Genomic DNA, 21229 nt, shown 5'->3' on the forward strand with positions numbered 1-21229 from the left:
ATTTCTTCCCCAAATAAAAAATGGTCACCAACCAGGACGCCGGAGTCGTTTCTCAGGTTCACCCTAAGATTTCCTTCGTCTCAAAGAATACTGAACCATACTATTGATCATTCCTGATCTGAAAAGAGTTACCCCATATATTTTGTACACCTTTGTATTTGTTTCTGGCAGGAGGAGAAGTCTAGTAACTGTAGTTAATTTTGTATGATTTTAATCTAAAGCATTTCTGCCATATTTTATATTAAAATAGAGGAAACTCCTGAAATTTGGAATCAGATGGAAATAGATGTGTTTTAGTCACCTTTTTCACTGCTGTGAACTAAGGGACCTGACCAGAACAACTGTAAAGGAGGAAAGGTTTATTTATGGGCTCAAGGTTTCAGAGGTCTTAGTCCATAGAAGGCAGGCTTCATTCCTTGGGGCATGAGGTGAGGCAGTGGTGGGAGAGTGTGGTGAAGGAAAGCAACTCACAACTTGGTAATCAGGAAGCAGAGAGAGACTTCACTCTCTAGATACCAAAATATACAACAAAGCCACACTTTACCACTTCAGTTATCACTCGATTAACTCCTATCAGGGAATTAATTCACTGATTTGCTTAAGACTCTCACAATCCAATCATTTTTCCTCTGAACTGTCTTGCATTGTCTCACATGTGAGCTTTTGGGGGACACCTCACATCCAAACCATAACAAGATGCAAATTCTAACTCAGCTCTTTTTTGTCTGCGTGGCCTTGAACATGTAGATACAATAAAAGATATTAGAAATTGTATACATGCCATAATGCCACCAGCTTGGGAAGCTGAAACAGGAAAATCTTAAGTTCAAAACTAGTATCTTAGTGAGGCCCTAAGCATCTTAGTGAGATCCTGTCTCAAAACAAACAGGGCTGGGGATATGGCTCAGTGATTAAGTGCCCCTGAGTTCAATCCCCAGTACCAAACAATTTTTAAAAGTATACAGATGTATAATTATTTCATTATCTTTTACCTTGGTCTAAAATGTATTACTATGCCTTTCATAATTTTTTAATTTTATTTTTTATTCTAATTTGATATATATGACACTAGAATGAATTACAATTCATATTACACATATAGAGCACAATTTTTCATATTTCTGGTTGTATGCAAAGTATATTCACACCATTTCTGTCTTTATACATGTACTTGGGGAAATGATGTCCATCTCATTCCACCATCTTTTTTACACCCTTTGCTCCCTCCCTTCCTCTCCCTTCCCTTTACCCTATCTAGAGTTCGTCTAATCTTCACATACTTCCCCTCCCAATCCCACTATGAATCATCCTCCTTATATCAGAGAAAACATCTGCATTTGGTTTTTGGGATTGGTTAACTTCACTTAGCATTATATTCTCCAACTTCATCCATTTACCTGGAAATGCCATGATTTTATTCTTTTTTAATGCTGAGTAATATTCCATTGTGAATATATACCAAAGTTTCCCTATCCATTCATCTCTGATGGGTATTAAATGGGATGATTTTGTTTATAATACAGCAAGAGCTCAGCAAGTATCATTATTAATTCCTCTTCAAGGATCCATGGTCAGGAAGTATATGAGATCTGCAGCCAAAGACAAAGCTATAGTTTTCACGGGCTACAGAGTCACTGGTTATGAAAATGCTCGCAGAAAACATAAGTGGTTAAAATACTTCTAGTTGAATATCTGTTGACATCTGCTAAAGCAGAGAAAATTATATCTAAGATGCTCGATGTCCTTAATTCTTGTAATTCAGGTGAGGGTGGGGAGGGAGATATAATTGTAGTTTAAATGGGGAAATTATGGAAAAAATAAATTGGAACCTTTATTTTTCTTTGTTCTTTTATTTCTATCTAAAGCTTTGACCTACTATTTGAAAACTAATGTAGAGAAGAGTCAAATATGTCATTTAATAAGGCATAAATTTAATTGGAAAACAAATTTTTCAAAATTATTTTTGAACCCAATGTAATCCATACCTGCCTCAATTGCTTTTAGATTCTCTAATTGTGAAAAATTGAAAAATAAAGAAAGAAGTAATGGACACCAAAATGTAGATCTCAGTGGAAAGGTGCTTGCTATTTTCTCCATGGACCCGACTTCCCATTTTTTGATATATAAATCTGGCTTTTTTAAACTGCTCTGCAAACATATCTCATAGCCTATTTACTGAAAGACAGATGCCACTGAGACCTGACACTATGAATACGTCTGGAGCCACCATTGCCAAGAAATGCTCTAAGAGGTACAGATCTTCACAGCTACTTGTCTCAGTGGAGGTTAGATTTTATACCTAGAGTTCTTTAGCTTTCTGCTGTTTTATTATGGGATTTCATATTTATTATAGGGATATGTTATAGCACAGAAAACCTTCTGTAAATATAATTATTTATGCTTAATTTGGGGAAGCTATAGACTTCATAATAATTTTAATTGAATACTGCTGCTCCCTTTGTGCTACTTTTCTTGTAATAATGAAGATTTGGGTAATTAGGTTCAGAAACATAGTATGTTTGCTTGTCTGCGTACTGAATTTTAGTGATATTGTCTTCTCAAATGGATTGAGAATAATACTAAGAAGCTTAAATTTTGTATTATATTAAATTAATACTATTGCCTTTTAGTAGATAAAGGAACAATAAAATCATGCACATCTTTCTACATGATTTTACAGACATATATAAATATATACACATTCACACTCATATACATATAGTCATACAGTGCATAGTGACATTTTAGCCAATAACTAACCAGATTGAAATGGTTTTTACATAAGATTATAATGGAGCAGAAAAATTCCTATCACTCATTGTAGCTGTAATAATGTCATATCAAAATGCATTACTCATATGATTGTGGTGATTCTTGTATAAGTAAGTAAACCATTGTGCTGCCAGCTGTATAAAAGTTTAGCACATAGAATTATGTATGGTACATAAAAGTTGATAATGATAATACCTGGCTATATTTCTGCTTTATGTATTTACAATATATTTATCATTATTTTAAAGTATACTCATACTTACAAAATAATGTACTGCAAAACAATATGCTGTGTTATGTTGACCCATACCATCTAGGTTTGTGCAAGTATATTCTATAGAGTTCACATGACAAACTCACCTGTAGATATTTCTCAGAATATATTCTCATCATTAATCAACACAATTCCATGTATAAATGTATATATACAACTATATATACATGTTATAATTAGAACATATTCTTTAATATGCTATGATACAGAACATACTAATTCTGGTCTGTCATCTCTTAAGAAGTATTAGTTATATTTCAAACAATGTTTTGTTGTACAGGTAATGTATTTCAGATCTGGTTATCTTTACTAGAAAAAAATGGTATATGAAAAGAAGGTCATGATTTCAATTCCAGAATATATAAAAATTATGTTGAGAATGGTTAATACTCAGTGGTTAAATCCTCCACTCCTCCTAGATATGTACAAAGGTAAATCATTCGTTCACTAATTAATCATTCTTTTATACATTTGTAGCACAATAATAATAACTCTAGAAGATTCCTGAGTATTTTTTTCTTTTCATCTCTATGATTTTTTATATCTGTATAATTTTTTGTTTTACAACTTGAGTTTCTTTGAATGACTTCACACACACATGCACACACACACGCACACACAGGTAAACTATAAAACATCATACTCATTAATCTGAAATTCAATTATGAAATATCAGCTTTTATAAATTATGCTGAAAGAGATACAGAAAAGGTAGGAATCATGAATCCAATATTTGACCTATGCTACTATAAAAGCAAACTCATTAAATTATTAAAAACCAAGTTCTACTACACATGACGCATACATATCACATTTCACTTTTAATCCTTAATGTAATAACAAGCAGAAGAGTAGATGGTTGAAGTAGATTTTAAAAATTGGGATAATAAAATTAATTGAAATAAAAATGCTAAAATGAGATTCTTAAGTTAGATACAAAACTGGATTATGTCTTATTGACTGATAAAAGTATTTTTTTAAGCACTGTTTTTACTGGATATCAAAAACTGTGGAATATCAGACATATTACTTTCATTCACACTAACATATTAGCCTACCACAATTTTAGCAAAAGGTATGAAAATCTTGGATCAGAGGGAAAGGAGTTTAGTTCTATGATACAGTGGGAAATATTATTAATTAATATTACCATATTATCATCAGCTCCCCATGGCCAAATTTCATAGAGTCAACAAATATGAACCCAGAGAGATGCTGGACAACCACTGGATAATGTTACTGGAGGGACACTGAGCTCAGGAAACTCAGATCTTTTATTAAGGATGATAAGAAAGCCTGTCATTTTACTGCAGAGGGAAAAACTATCTTCATTAGACAAGAAAGTATGCATGTCTCCTTTTGCTTCAGAGAATTACACTATTTCTATCTTCAAAGGCTATAAATGAACTTTCCTCGGAATAGTGGCACTATCTCCCAAGGTTGTGTACTGATGCAACATTCTGGAAAATACAGTCCATAAGAAAGGAGAGGCAGTACTCTACTTGAAAGCCATGTAGAAAGGTAAGAGACAAATAGAAAACTGTTTCTCTATCATACATCCTTCTTTTCTACACTATTTTGGCTTCTAGAAAACTGTTCTATGGGTATGCCACTTTGTTGGTAGTTGTGATACATCTGACAGAGGCTGGAAACAGATCTATTTAATTAGTTTTCTAAAGTGTTCAATTAATATTAAGCACTCTAAACAGAGATATTGACCTGTGTTAAGCTCAACTCATGGTTCCAGATCAACAAGCAGAATAAAACTCATGAACTATTATATTCTCTCTTGGCAGGCCAGGTGACATTCTCTTTAAGCTTCTGTATCCACAGCTCTAGTTAACCTGAGGCACTATTCCAACTACAGCAGGAAGTATTAGTAATTGTGCAGACTCTTCCTCAGTCTGCATCTATCCATCCATCATAACCCTGGCCAGTATACTGAGATAACCTGACATCTTCCAGGACTGAGGTGGTGTCATTAATCATTTCAGCTAAAGTATAAGACAGATTTCATTCTACCTTTTCAAATTGGATGGTCAAAGTACAGGGATAATTGCTTACAGAGTGTGCATAAATAACAAACCAGTTATCCCTCTAGGAAGCTCCTCCAAGTAACCGAATGTAGCCTTAATTTATTGATATCCTGCAGTCATCTGGGAGCTACATGATAATCTAGTGTCTCTTATAACCACTACTAAGGTACAAATCAAACATTTTTTGGAAAGAAAACAAGTTGAATGCCTGGATTCCACGCAAGAAATGCAGTCTCAATGGTGCATATAATGTTTCTGAAAGAAAGGTTTGTATATAATTTTGGGGATCTCTCAAATAAGATCTACATTAGTAGAGGAAGAATTTGAGTGTACATCCAAGATGGTGTTTTGTTCAGCTGATAGACCATAAGATTCTTAATTCAGTTTGCATAATTAAGTCTAGTATTTGAAAGGATTTCTTTTCTAAAATAATTTTAATGATGCATTATAATTATACATAATATTGGGATTTATTATGCTGTATTCATACATGCACATGACATAATTTGTTCAATCTCATTCCCCAGTCCCTTCCTTTTCCCTCTTCTCCCCCCACATCTATTTGCTCTACTTTACTAATCTTCCTTTTGCTTTTGTTATTATTTTAATTAGTACTATATGTATGTGTGTACACACACACACACACACACATATATATATATATATATAACAACTTCCAGGACTGAGGTGGTGTCATTAATCATTTCAGCTAAAGTATAAGATATGTATATGTATATATGTATATATGTATACATATATGTATGTGTATATATATATATATATATATGGTTCATTGTAGTTTATTCATACTTGTATTAAGCATAATTTGGTAGATTTTATTCCATAGTACTTCCTCATACCCTCCCCTCCTCCCTCTCTCTTTATCCCCTTTCTCTATTCTATTGATCTCCCTCATTTTTTTGTGGGATCTCTCTTTTTATAGTCCTCCCTCCACCTTCTCTCTAGCCTTCTGCATATGAGAGAAAACATTATTAAACTGACTTATTTCACTTTGCATGATGTTTTTCCAGTTTCACCCATTTACCAGCAAATGACAATTTTATTCTTATACCTGAGTAATAGTCCTTTGTGTATGCATATCACATTTACTTTATCCATTCATCTGTGGATGGGCAACTAGCCTTGTTCCATAGCTTGGCAATTGTAAATTGCACTGCTATAAACATTGGTATGTATGTATCACTTTAGTATGCTGGTTTTAGTTACTTTGGTTAAATAGCATTGAGTGGGATAGTTGGGACATATGGTGGTTCCATTCCTAGTCTTTTGAGGAATCTCCATACTGTTTTCCAAAGTGGTTACAGTCCCACCAACAAAGTATGATGCTACCTTTTTCCTCACATCTGGAGGAACTTCATGAGAGCAGTCAGTCCATGGTGTCTTATTTATTTATGAAACCAACTGAGTGGTATTTATCAAACCCATGAGTGCCTGAGCAAGGACTTTCCCTACAGGAAAGACATGTAGAGATATTGATGAGTTTTACATGGAGGTTGCAGGAGCTGAGCCATCCTCTGATGTTTTTGATAAATTTCTTTGTAAGGTTAAAGGAAATGGTGATCAAATAGGGGTCAGAGTAAGTGGATTGAGAGTAATGATTACTCAATTAATTAAACACAAAACAATTGTTTAGGAGAAGAACACTATGATACTTTTATTAATGAGGATGCCTAAAAGATCATTTATGTCTTACCTGTTCTATACCTCCTAAGCTATAAGATGGTTTTGTTTGGTTTTGTTTTTACTTGGATGCCTGGGTTATTTTCTACCACTACAGCTAACAAACATAAAACTGTGACCCAACCTAGTAGATGTAATTTCACTTCTTATTCCAGTCCTGCCCTTTTGCACATAAATATTGAGGAACTGGATATGAGTTAAAGGGCACTTTGATTTATGAATTTATGACGTCCCCACTATGTGCCCATGATATGCCTAGATGCCTGCTAATGGTAGCACATTAAATATTCATTGAATACCTTGACTTTTTGCCAATTGTTGAGTTCTTTTTGTGATAAAGGCATACCACTATCAGTTAGACCCAGATTAGTTTAGAACAGCACGACACATGAAGAAAAAGTGTCATTAGTGATGAAACATCATCACTAGCTTTGAGGACAAAAAAATCAAAGGTCTTTTAAATTCAATCTGTTAATAGTAGATAGGATCAATACTGTCTTCAGTGTGATATCAGTCATTGTGAGAGATGTGTCAGAGATGAAATCTCAAGAGAAGTTAGAAAATATTTTGAGTTGAAAGACAGTGAAAACACAACATGCCAAAATTTATGGAATATAGCAATAGCAGTGTTTAGAAATTTATATCTGTAATGCCTATATTTTAAAAAAGGAATATCTGAAATAACCTAAATATAAGCAAATAACATAACATAAGCAAATAACCTAAACATAGGCAAAATAAACACCAAGCCAGTGGATAGAAATAATAAAGATGAGGATGGAAGTTAATGAAATAGAGAATAGAAAGACAATAGGGAAATATTAGAAACTCCCAAACTGTTTTTTTGAAATTAAAGAAAAAAAGATAACCCGAATCAAGATTAATGATTCATCAAGAAAAAAAATTGAGCAGACTCAATATTAAGTAAAGTTGATAATTAAAGATGATATATTATGTAATGATAACTTTGATAATCCAACTTGATTGGATTAAGAGATACTAAAGATGAAGAGGCTTCTGGGGGTGTCAATGAGGGTGTGTGTAGGAATAATTGGCCGGTGGGATAGCAAACTGAAGTGGAGACCCTCTCTAAGTGTGGGTGGCACCATCCAATGGGCTGGAGGCTTAGATGGAATAAAAGTCTAAAGAACAAGAAAGCAGCAGCAGATGCAAGCTGGATTCTTATTGAATGGTCTCTTGATTGCTGCTGCAGTCACCTGAGGACATCAGACTCTTGCTTCTTCATTCTTCCAAAGTAGACTTTGCCAGTGATTCTCCAGGGAATTTTAGAAACCTTCGGTCTTGGGCTTGGGTAGCATCATTGATCCCTCTTGTTTTGAGGCTTCAGAATCTTGGTTCCTGTAGTTCTCCAGCTTGCAGATGGCCAATGTGGACTACCTAGCTTCCGGTGTTATAAGTCAATCTAATAAATCCCCTTTTTATAATCGTACCTCATGTTGGGTCTGTTCCTCTAGAGAACCTTGACTCATACATATTACTACTGACTTTACATAAATAAATGGAATAATAAGAACAATTAATTATATACCAACAAATTAAATAATATAGATGAAATGGGAAAAGTTTTAATAAAATGATATACACTACCGCAAAAAGGATCAAGAATACACAATATGAACAAACCTAAAAGAACTAAAGAGATTTGATTTGTAATCAAAGCCATCCTCACAAAGAAAATCACAAGACTGGATGGACTCATTAATGTATTCTGTCAAATGTTTATAGTAAATTCAACACCATTCTTCACAGGTGTTCCCCAAAAGTAGAAGAGGAGGGCCCACTTCCCAACTTATTCTATGGGGTCAGCATTACAATGCTACAAAAGCCAGACAATGATATTACAGGAAAAAAACAACAAAACTACAGATCAATATCTCATGAATATCTATGCAACAACCCTTAACAAAATATTAGCAAACAACAAATAGAAAGGATTATGTATAATGATCAAGTTGAATTTATTCCAGGAATCCAAGCTTCATTGAGCAAATAAAAATTAATCAATACATATACCATATGAATTATGATACAGGACAAAAAAAAAACCTCTCATATGATCATCTCAGTGGACATAGAAAAATCATTTGACAATATCCACTAACCACTCCAAAAATGGATGAAATGCCTAAATGTAAAAGCTAAATATATAAAATTTTTGGCAGAAACATGATTTGTAACCGTAGATTGAGCCTTAGTTTCTTAGATATGACAGCTGAAGTCTAAGCAACAAAAGAAAAAAACTAGATAAATTAGATTTTATTGAAGTTAATTTTTTTTTTTTTTTTTTGCATTTCAGAGTTCATTATCAAGAAAATGAAAAGACAACCACAGACTGGGAGAAAATATTTTTAAGATCAATATGCTTGATAAAGGGATTTATAACCAGGCTATATACATAACTCATTAAACTAAACAAGAAAAATAACACCCCAAATGAGCAAAGAAGTTGAAAAAGCATTTCTTCAAAATAGTTATACCAAGGTCTAATAAGTGGTAAAAAGATGCTGAACATCACTATTCATTAGGTGAATTCAAATCAGAACAATTAGATACCACTTTATATCCACTAGTAATAAAAACCAAAAGAAACACAAAAAAGGAAAACAGAAAGTATTGGAAAGTATATAAAGAATTATGAATAGTAATCAGGTCAAATGATTTGCAGTGATATTTGAAGTTCACAAATATTTACAATCTTTTTAAAAATATTACATTTTAATGGAATTGAATACATATATTTGCAATTTTGCACCTTAAGTAGTTCTGAAATAACATATCTGACTCATAAAACCAGTGTAGAAAATTTTAGATGATTTAAATTAACTAGGCACTCCATGAGAAAACAGACTGATGTTACACAAAATGAAAATTCATACGATGTTATAGATTTTGAGAAAAATCAAAGGGAAAAACATAAGATTATTTGTTAAACCAAAATTATCAAACCAGTTTGATTTATTCAAGGATTTACTTATATGCCTCAAGGAATATTATAATGAACTTGAATCCAAATATATATATTTCTCAAATATTTAAAATGCTTCACTTATTTTTATATGTTATTATGTTTATTGTGTTTTAGTTCATTACCTCTTGGCATTACTTCTTCCCTTTGAGGGTAGAGCTACTAGAATCAGACATTTCTTTGGTTTAGCCCTCGACCAGCACCGGCTTCATGAATGAAGGTTCGAAACGTGAGAAATCTCTAGGGAGTTTTGAATTAATGAGACAAGACTCTAATTATCTTTAAACCAGCTCCAGGACCACTCCTCCTAGCTCCAGCCTCCAGCCACCTATTATGGTAGCGAGGTTTACTGAAGAGGCTAGCGAGAGAGGGAGAACATGCCAGGGAGTAGAGTTTTATTGGGGAACAAAAAATTCTGGGGAAAATCCCATCCAGTGAAGATTAAGGAGGGCAGCGTCCCAAGGTCAGGGGCGATGATTGGGTCTTGGGGTAGTGCCGAGACACACCTCCACACAAACAAGCCCTCAGACCTGAAAAGGGTGGGGAAAGTTCAGGATACAGATGTGCCTAAGCATCTATCACCCAGCCAGGGAGGTAACTCAAATCATGTTCGAGGATGGCCTCCCACACTTTGGTACCAAGAAAAGAGAGTCCTATGATCAGTTAACCTCTTAGGGTGCCTATTTTAGTCAGCTTTTCTTTTTTACTGCTGTGACCAATAGACCTGATAACAACAAATATAGGATGAAAAGTTTATTTGGGAGCTCACAGTTTCAGAGGTTGCAGTCCATTAGATGGTCAACTTCATTATCTAGGCCCAAGGTGAGGCTGAATGTTATGGCAGAAGAGTGAGGTGGAGGAAAGTGGCTCAGGACACTGAACTAGAAGCAGAGAGAGACTAAGGTCCCCTCATGGTGGACAAAAGATAAGCCCCAAAGGCAAGCCCCAATGACTCTGCTCTTCTAGCCATACCCTTCCTAAATAAGTCACCACCAGGGGATTAATGTGCTAATTATGTTAAGGCTTTTGTAATCCAATCATTTCACCTCTAAACTTTCTTGCATTGTCTCACACATGAGCTTTGGGGGAACACCTCATAACTCCACCATAATAGTGCCCCCCAAATAAAGTTTTTCTCACTTATAGAGAATTGTCAGCATCAACTTGGCAATTTTAGTCATGGACCAAAAGCAAATAAAAAATAACTCTGAAAGAAAACAGGAATGCAGAAGAGTGAGGTAAGGTTTGCTCCCAAGAATGTTAGCAAAAAGGAAAAATTTTATACTTAAATTGCAACAAACATTTGTTAAGTGTACTTGATTTTATTGAGTGGGAGTAATGAAACTGTTCATTTATGAGTAATATGTTAACCCTCAAGGTGTGAGGACCAGTTCAACAAGGTACAATGTTAAACAACATTCACATCAGTTCTTATGTTGAATATTTAAAAAACTACAATTTTTTGAATGAGTGGAGTTAGTTTTCCCTCCATCTACCACATGTTGAAAAAAATAAAACTATGCAAAGATAAATAATGTTGGTTTGAGGGAGAACAAAACATTAGATGTGCAGGGCAATTACATGTCACTGTCCAGCTACAATGCCCCGTAAAATGCGTACTGTCTGATCTAGTTATTGCTTCAGTTAATTAATGACCGTGCTCCACTCTGTCAGTCTGAGCACTCCTGATCCTATATTGGTGTGATGACATCTACACCCACATACTCATTGGAAAAGCATTTTATGCTGTCTTTTAAACTACCAAGTTTCTTTTCTAATTGAGCAGAAATATCGACAATGAAACATTCTATGTAAAATAATTTTAAAACCTTCTTCCAATCTCAGTGGTAGATCAAAGGTATCATTAAAATGCTTTGTGCCATACATCACTAAAAGTCTGCACAAACTGCAAAGTGAGAGAAGCTTTCATATTACTGAACTAGCTTTACCATTGTGGAAAATAAAACAAGTACCAGATCATCTTTTATATCTTCAGGAACTGAAGTTTAAAAGTAACAAATTTATAAAGTTCTCTATATAATAAGTGTACTGCATAGATTTTTGAATAGTGCTAAATCCTTCATTGCAACAATAAGTGGATAACTTTAAATAGGTTATAATCGATGATATACTTGATTAATGTATCTGAAATTATGTAAGACTTATAAGTCATAGGCTACACATGATCTTGATATAAAGATTTGGTTGTATATACACAAAGCTCAGGTGCTAAAAGCTACTCCAACTATAGACATAGTGACTTTAGGTAGTATAGAGTTTTTAGTGTATTTTGTACGATGAGGAATTAGTGAAATCTAATATCTTATTTGAGGAATATTAAGTGTAATGAAGCTGAAAAGATACTGTGGACTAGTGACATAAAAACTATTTACTGAAGTTTTCTAATGCCTCCATACACACCATACTCAGTGTTTTCCAAATTCTCATTTTCTCTTTCATTCCTTAAATTTATAATTACTTCTTTGCTATTAAATTCATTAACATTATCTTTAACAATTTAAAGTGTACAATAAATATGCAAACCTTAATAATGGTGGCAATGGTATATTTTACTTTGCTAATGATGAATTTTCAGCAAGAATATTTTCTTCTATCTTCCCTGAAAATATTATAAAAACATGAACTTTTGAGTGATAAATAAACAATGTTGGTCAAGATATGAACTCTCCAGGATAAGATAGTAATTAAAATTGATTCACCAAGCAGCTGTCTAACCAGCCCAATTTTTTATGTGGTTCTGAAAAAAAAAATAATAAAAAGTTAAACTTAGACAAGTGCATATCCAAAGATGGAGAATAAGATCTCTGGTAATAGAAGAATACATTATAATCAACCATGTTGGAGAAGAATGGTCTGGAAAATCTAGAATAGGATCACAATCACTCAATAGTAGAGAAAAAAAATCCATATTAGATCAGATCAGAGTCTTTCTTTTCTGGCAGTTTTATTTAGTATGTTGTATACATTCTCTCATGTAATCCCATTTTAATGTTGAATAGTAGTAGTATAAACATCTTGCATGAAAAATAAAATAAAGGCTAAGGATTAAATATCTTTTCTAAGACTATATAGCCAGAAAGTAGCAGAACTGATATTCAAATCTTAGTCTCTGTCTTCAAGGATTGTGCTCTTGGTACTATGCTAACTCAGTTTTCTGGATTCCACAAAAATCTCACTAAATATAGTCCTTTGACTACAAAATCTTACTGTGGCATTTTCAGTAAAATTAGTTCAGATGGGGTTGGGGTTGTGGCTCAGTGGCAGAGCGCTTGTGTAGCACATATGAAGCGCTAGGTTCGATTCTCAGCACCACATAAAAATAAATAAACAAAATGAAGATATTGTGTCCATCTATAAAAAATTTTTTTAAAGATATTTAAGAAAATAAGTTCAGCCACATTATCACTAGCTAGTTAGATAAGACATTAATCTGTAGTTATCATGGGTCATGGTATCTACAGATGATTTTCAAGTATAAATAAGACCTCTTGTAATATGCCCTGGGGGAGATTTCTGGATTATATTGTATTGATTCAGCATGAGTATAGTGGAAATAAAAATAAAATAAATCTGGAAGGAATTGTTGGAAAGGGCCTGAGCTGGATCTTTATAACTCTTTTATTTCTATCTCTTGGGCATTCTTTCTAACCTCTTTCCTGTTGCAGGGTTTTTGCAAATGTGTTTTCAGCTTTCTTTCATAATTTTATTCCGTAATCTGAGGGGAAAATGTTTTTTCATCCTTTAGGACTCAGATATATGTTATCTCTTTAAAGAACTTTTCCCTTATAACCCCATCTAAATTTACTTGTTATCACATTTTATTTGTTAGAAAAATTATTTTTATCTGCATGTCTATTCATTAAATGAATTTTTTACTAGAATTTTATTTCCTTGGGAGAAGGAGAAGGGAGAAGGAGATATATTACCTTTCTCAGTACTGTATTCTAAAATCCTATGAAGGTATCATGAGCTCAAAAACAATAATTTAATTGATGAATATTAAAGACAAGGAAAAAAAACCCTCTTTTACTTTCAGTTTCTTCATTAAGAATTTCGAACAATGACCTTGCATTTGGGGATATGTTATCTCTTACATTTCTAACAAGGTGATTATGAATGTAATATGGTACCTCTTACAGAAGAGCACATTGTAGAATCCCAAATGTTGTACAAATGCTGACTAAATAAGTGAAATATTTCTTTGATATGGCTCCATCACCTGTTTGAATCTTGGTGTCTCATTTTTCCAGCATCATGTATTCAAATGTCTTTATGTGGCTTCCTGATTTAGCAAGGCCGTGCTGTCACAGTTGACCTTGTCTTCTTGGAGTGGTGACTAACCAGGTGGGCATATTTGGACCTCAACTCATGAAAAACTCACTTGCTATTTCATGCTCCTGTACTCAACAGAGAATTGTAAAGTGACTGATTTATCAATTTGGTGCACTTTAGTATAAATTTGGTAGCAGTTTCTTGGCTTACCCTTTTCCACAATTGCTTTTATTTTAAATTGAAACTTTACTGAGTGATATGTGAACATTACAAGTCCCATTGTATTAATTTTTGGTAAAGGTGAAGCACATAAATGATTAAATCTTCATGAGAGTGGTTGCACCTTTTTTTTTTTGTTTTTGTTTTTATTTGGTATTGGGGAATTGAACAAAGAGGTCCTTTACCACTGAGCTATATCATCAGTACTTTATATTTTTCATTTTGAGACAGGGTTTTGCTAAGTTGCTGAGTTTCTTGCGAAATTGCTGAAAGCGGCCTTGAATTTGAAATTGTGATCCTCTTGCTTCAGCTGCCTGAGTCCCTAGGATTATAGGAATGCACCACTGCACCCAGTTCAAATTGGCTTCTGTTTTGTCCAGTGCTTCAGATGTAAAACTAATGTTGATATAAATTTATTTTTCTATGAAAGTATGAGCATTTTTTTCTTAGGACAACTAATGTCTTTTATGATTCAATCATCAATCTGTGGTTTGTGAGTTTCTTGTGTTATCTATAAAACTGTCAGACTTTGTAAGAGGCCTTGTATTGCAAAGACTGTACATCCTAAGGTGGTTGCATATTACTTAGAAATAGGATGTAAAGTAAGAAGTTTCATATAAGACAAGTGTCTAGATCTCTGTGGGTCATCCTTTGCTTCCCTGGTATAAAACTTGTATTTTAAAAATAACAATGTCATTTTCCTCCCTAACAAACTAAATTAATATCTCTCCAGCTAAATATTCTTTTCAGTATGTAGCTATTTGGCTTCATATTGCCTTGAGCCCTGGATAATGGCCTGGAAGAGGGGAGAGACAGGAGTTTCCATTCTTAAATAATGAAACATTACAGCAGGCTTACCCCCATTTTTTTTTTCTATCTGGACTGTGAAAGAGTTGTTTTTTGCTGGAACAACAGAAAAGCCTGAATTCAACTGAGCAGGGGGTGCAGAAGTAGGCAAGAGATGCTAATAGCTCATTAATGCTGCTCCAGAGTTGGAAGAAGAGAACATTCTATTATCATTTCTATTACACAGGTTCAATGATTGAAGATGAACAAATCCAATAAAATTTCACTCTGAAATGCCACCTTTTTCTTTGTGGTTCTTAAACATTAATTTACAAAGAACATAATAGAAAATAATTATAGCATCCTCCAGAATAATTTGATGAAAAGTTACAGATAATGAGATAGTTTTTCACTCTTAAATTATAACTTCAAATTAGATCAGCAGTGACCTGAAGGCAATTCAGGTCGTTGTAAAATGAGTCTTTCATCCAATATCCCTTCAAGGCTTTGGTTTTCTTTCAAAGCTAATGTTTCTTCTGATTTCCTTCTGAATGAAAAAAAAAAAAAAAGCTGAGGATGAATGATGCTCATAGCTGAATTTTGTAAATATCTTCATATTACTTTTTCTTTAATATAGTTGAGCCTTACTGGTAGCTATTCTTAAAGACTTGAATTTAAAACAGAACATTTTAGTGGCATATCCTTAGAATTCTTTCATTTCAAACTCATTTTCCCAGGAAGTTGTTAAGCTGGCAAAACTGAGACCCCTTGTGACCCTCTTTTGTTTTTGCTTAATTCTTGTGTGTGTTGCTGCAGCCACAGGTCTTTTAGTCAGACTGTTGCTAACTTTGGTTGTGTGTGTATCTTGTCTCTGTGCTTATTCAAGGTTAGAGCTTTTTACAGAGATCCTTTGGAAATGTCCCACTCTTGGGCTATTTTGTTATTCTGGTAATACTAATATAGACTATTTTATCTACTTCTTTCTAGGTCCTTCTGAGAAATTGGAATATTTGGGAAATATATGATAACTCTTGTGTGATACTATTTTTTATGACAGCTTGGGATAGGATATTTAATATTCAACTTATTGCTAAACCCATGATGATGTATCCTCTCCTATGAGGCAAAAATATTATGTACTTAGGATTCAAAAAGATATGAAGTACATTCTAATCTCAAATAGTTTGAATTCATCAGAGGAATTTGAATTCATCTGTAACAAATGCATGAGTATATAAGTAAAAAAATCATGAGTTGAATAAAAACACACAAAAAAGGATTATTAGAATCATTGCAATATTATTCCAGGTTAATTGGCAAATAAATGATAGAGGCATTAGGTACATGGATCAGAATTTCTTTATTTTCATGAATCCGTGTTTGTCCAAGTTATCAATAAGTTTGACTAATGGATTGACAGGTAGAATAATGTGTCAACTACAGGGCAGGTGTAGCAGCAGCTTGGCCACTTTTATGCTCCTTTGTGGAATAACATAACATGCCACAGGAAAAAGAATGTATTGGTAAAAAGCTACAGAATCCTTGATCAGTCACGATTAAAACAAATGCAGTTCTTCTTTATATGTTTTTAAGCATTTTTAAAAAAGATCTGTTATTGCCATCTTTTGTGATTACTCACTGAACAAATATTAATTAGTGCCTAGTATATTTTGGGTAGCGTACTTAGTTAGAGATATAATGGTGAAGAAGATGGGCAATTTAGTCACCTTTATTGAGGATAAAGCCTAGGAGTAAATCAGACATTAAGTGGTAAACCTGAATCTAAACATATAAATATGTAAAATTCCCATTTAAAAATTCAATAAATATTGACTGAACACATACTCTGAGTCTGTGCTTGAAGTCCATAAATTTATAAAGAAGATCTGGGCTAGGGATATAGCTCAGTTGGTAGAGTGTTTGTGTAGCATGCACAAGGCCTGAGTTCAATCCTTAGTGCCTCCAAACATAAATAAATAAATAAAAGATCCCTCCCTATTTGGAGCTTTTATTTCTATTCTGGGAATGGGAGTAGACAAAAATATACAATATGTATATATGTATACTTATACATATACATAAACATACACACTATGTACACACACTGTGTACTTGAAGCTGATAAATGCTATGAGAAAGCAGGGAGAAGGGCAGTAGATAAGAAGGACTGAAACTGAGAAGGACTTTTAAATAGAACATGGTATACTGCTTTGAGAAAGTGACATTTGAGAAAGAAGTGAAGAATTAGCTATGTGAATATGTTGGGGAGAGAGAATGTTCTAGGCTCAAGGAACAAACAGTACAGTAACTTGATGGTAGCAGTTTGCTTTAATATTTGAGAGAAAACAAGGAGGTCATCATGGCTGGAGTATAATGAACAAGGGAAATTGGTTAGAGATGAAAGGAGAGAGGTGCCGTGAAGGGGTAGAGGATGTGGCTGCTAGTAGGCCTTTGTGATAGAGAGCCCTTAGAGAGAGCTGGGCATGACAGAGATGTGATCTGAGTGCTGCAATCTGAGCTGCATAGTTAGAGGATCATTCTGTCTGCAATGCTCTGACTTAACTTCATGGGGTTTGGCTTATTGGAGCAAGAAGTTCTATGAGGATATTATTGAAATCACTCATATAAAAAGTGACAGGGGGTTGGAGCAGGATAAAAATAATAGAAACAATGGAAAACAGTGAGAATAGGGGAACACAAACAAGATTTTCTAACAGATTGGATATAGGACCTAAGAAAAAGAAGACTCTTTTTTCCCCCCACTGAATAGATGGAAAGATATAATATTCATCCATACTGATGGAGAAGGCTGTGGGATGCCAGGTCGGGGAGTTGAAGGGGTGGACACCATCATTCACTTTTTATGTTTCTGAGTTTGAGATATTGTAGTTAGACACCCGACTGCAGATTCCAGTAGGCAGTTTAATAAACACATCTCTAGTGTTGGGAAGTGCTTCCAGTTGAAGATTCACAATGGATGGCATTTAAACTCCAAACTGAACCAGGTCACCCAGAGAATGAGCAGAGATAGACAAAAGACAGAACTGTGTCCTACTCTAACATTATAGTTGGGGAGAAGATGAAACACTAACGGAAAAGAGTAAGGAACAATGAATGAAGTAGGAGGAAAACCAAATGAGTGATAACACTGATTAAATGGTATAATGATTCATTGCTATAAAATAAGCCTTCAGATAAGGTAGTTCTTTAAATGGATTCCATTTATAACTGTAAAAAAAATTTTGTAGTTCCGATTTTCATGTGCCACCTTCCCACAACCATCTTCATTGTTGCCATCACTAACGGGCACTCCCTACAAAGGATTCACACGGAGAGCACCTGCTTCCTCTCTGTCACAAAATAATGTCAGAGGCAGACCTGGCTATATCAGGTTCCCTTCCTTTCCTCAGCCTCCTGGACGCCTGAAGAGTCATGTCTGAATCTGCGTCTCCTTGTGTTCATAGGACATTAAGCTTTGCAAAGGCTTTGGTTAATTTTAATCTGAGGGCTTTATGGTGCTTCTATTTTAAAACTTTGAAAATGTTCAGAAACTTTGTAACCACCAAGCTCCCATTCACAATTTATTTTTGACACTTTTGGTGTTCTTCAATTTGATGTTTTTTTTTTTTTTTCCTCCAGGCAGGGTAAACTCTGTAATGATGATTAACAAGAACTCTGTGACACTTACATGGACCTGGCAAAGAGCAGAACAGAACACACCTCTTTTCTCCAAGCACAATAATCTGAACAGATGAAAGTTCAAAGATTCAAAATTTTGTAACCAAGTGGACCTATTCCTCTGGATTTATTGAAAAGGGCAGGAAATACACCTAGATGGTACATAAGTCTTCCTTTTTTTTCCACTTTGCAATAGAGAATGAGGTAGTATGTGGCCAATGTACTGATGAGTCTCCAGACTATAGTCTTTTCCTGCTTCTTCCCTTGCTTTTTCTGAAGGGTCTGATTAAGTGTAATGATCTCACTCTTTCAAAGGTGGGGGGCATTTCCATCGACTTTCTTCTAAGAAGAATTCAGACTGTACATTGAATAAAAAAATATAATTAATCTCTTATAAATATTCACCCTGGACAAATGACTATTTTTAGTAACATAACATCTGATCATCCAGATGAGTTGAGGGTAATTGTGCTTTTCCTACCCTACCTATAAAGGTACCAGAGGAATACATAGGAAGATAATTTCTTACTGCTGTTAACTCTTTTGTAATATTTACATGGAAATCTCATAATGTATATCATAAATTGATGTTAGCATTCAATGAATCTAATAAACATCAATCTAATGTTTAACATACACCATTGGCAGATTATTACTATGAAAATATATTAAAAATACTCACTGATAATTAAAATCTGTAAGGAAAACATAAGCATTTACTGACTTTATTTAACTAAACCAATAATAATATCTAATCAGTGCTTTGTATACTCAAAAGAAATTGCATCTGCAAGTTCAATTCCTTTCTCTAGTCTCTATTATCAAGCACAATTTCAACCAAGAAAGAACTAAAGCTATTAGCTTCCACAAGCATGACTAATATGTTTCTATTACCATTAGATAGAGAAATATTGGGTTTATGGTGGATAAATCAGAAGGTCAGTCTTAGACATGTTAAGTTTGCCTTATCGTGGTATTTAGGCAGGAAGGTAAAGTCAGTAGTTAAGTAAATGGATTTGGATAATATAGAAGCTATCTGGATGAAAAATACATTTGAGTGCTATCTATTTATAGGTAGAGTTGAATCCATTAAATTGAATTATACCAATTCAATTAGAACTATATCAATATTAAGAAGAATAATGAATAAGAAGAAAATTAAGGACCAACCCTTGAAAATGAACTTGCTAAATAGATAAAGAATGAGAGGTCAGCTCAGTAGAGGAAGGCCATCCAGAGGGAAGAAGCAGGGGAGGGCAAGGAGAGATGCTGGCTAAAGAAATCAATCAAATTACAGTGAATCCCACTTTTGTGAATGTTATAATGCACCAATTAAAAAAAAAACAGAGGAGAGACCACTAGAGGAAAAGATAGAATAGGGGATCAGTGGTAATGAAGAAGGAAGGGAAAGGGAGGGGCTGGGAGTGAAATTATTCAAATTATGTTATGTGTATGTATGGATATTTCACTAATATATATAATTATAATGCACTAACAAAAAAACTTAAATAAAGAATGAGGGGTCAGGGAGAGAAGAGAAGATTATGTGTCTTATGCTTTGGAAACCAAAGGATATGCATCTTATAAGTGACATAAGATTAGGTCTAAAGTACTGAAATCATTCATTTCTTTCTTGAGCACCTACTACATGCCAGTCACTTGACTAGGTGAAAAGATAAAATGATGGTTCCCCAGTCGACCAGATTATAGCCTAGTGGGGCAGTCAGACCTTAAGTGGTCATAGTAATATGTGTGCAGTTATAAAATGAGGCACACACAGTTGAAAAGAGAAACACAGTGCCATCACAAAAAGGAGGCTATTGTGGACTATGGAGTCAGGGAATGATTTTTTTCTATTGAATCTACTCTTGAGCCGAAGAGAAGGCAAATAGGAGAAGGTGAAGGGTGGAGGAAAAAGCACGCCAGGTGGAAAAACCTTTGTGTCAAGAAGTAACATGAGAATGTTTGAAGGATTTAAAAAGACCACTATGGCAGAAGAGCAGAGATTGAGGTGGAAAGCAGGGACAGACGGGTCTTCAGAGAGCCATGAACCAAAATGATGAGGGCTTCAGTCATGTTTGTCATTCTGATCTTTATTCCAACAGCCATAGGAGACTGTGTATGCTCTTTAAACAGGCAGCTGTCAGCCAAGGAAACTGAAAAATGGAGACCAGGATCGTAGGAAGAAACACACACACAGTGACTAGTGTGGGAAGAAAGCAAGAGAAGAGAGTTCAAGAAAGGAGAGCACCAAATGAAAGGTCCCTGAAAAAGGTATGTGGACTTGGAGACGGGGTGACTGCCATCTGTCACAGAGCTACGTCATTGATATAAGTGATGCAGGAGTGAGAAATGGAGAAAATAGTACCCGTTTCTGTCTAGATTTAGGGTTAAGAAAATCCTATTTCTAGTTACCAAATCCATATAGAGTGATGTAACTCAGATATCCTCTCTTCCAAGGAATCTACTATCTCAGAGCATTAA

General features: G+C 34.4%; 1 long non-coding RNA gene across 1 annotated transcript in view; it reads left to right on the plus strand.

The window, feature by feature from the left end:
* Nucleotides 1–21229, plus strand: part of LOC124087290 (uncharacterized) — a 106373-nt gene that overhangs the window by 74406 nt on the left and 10738 nt on the right. Inside the window, exons 4-5 of the long non-coding RNA XR_006850027.2 lie at nt 18707–18904; nt 20851–21019. This is a non-coding gene — a long non-coding RNA (uncharacterized LOC124087290). The remainder of the gene's footprint in view (nt 1–18706; nt 18905–20850; nt 21020–21229) is intronic.

This window comes from Marmota monax, unplaced genomic scaffold (assembly GCF_021218885.2).
Source record: "Marmota monax isolate L192 unplaced genomic scaffold, Marmota_monax_Labrador192_F-V1.1 WCK01_AAM20220418_F8-fsc00012, whole genome shotgun sequence".
NCBI classification, from domain to species: Eukaryota; Metazoa; Chordata; class Mammalia; order Rodentia; family Sciuridae; genus Marmota; species Marmota monax.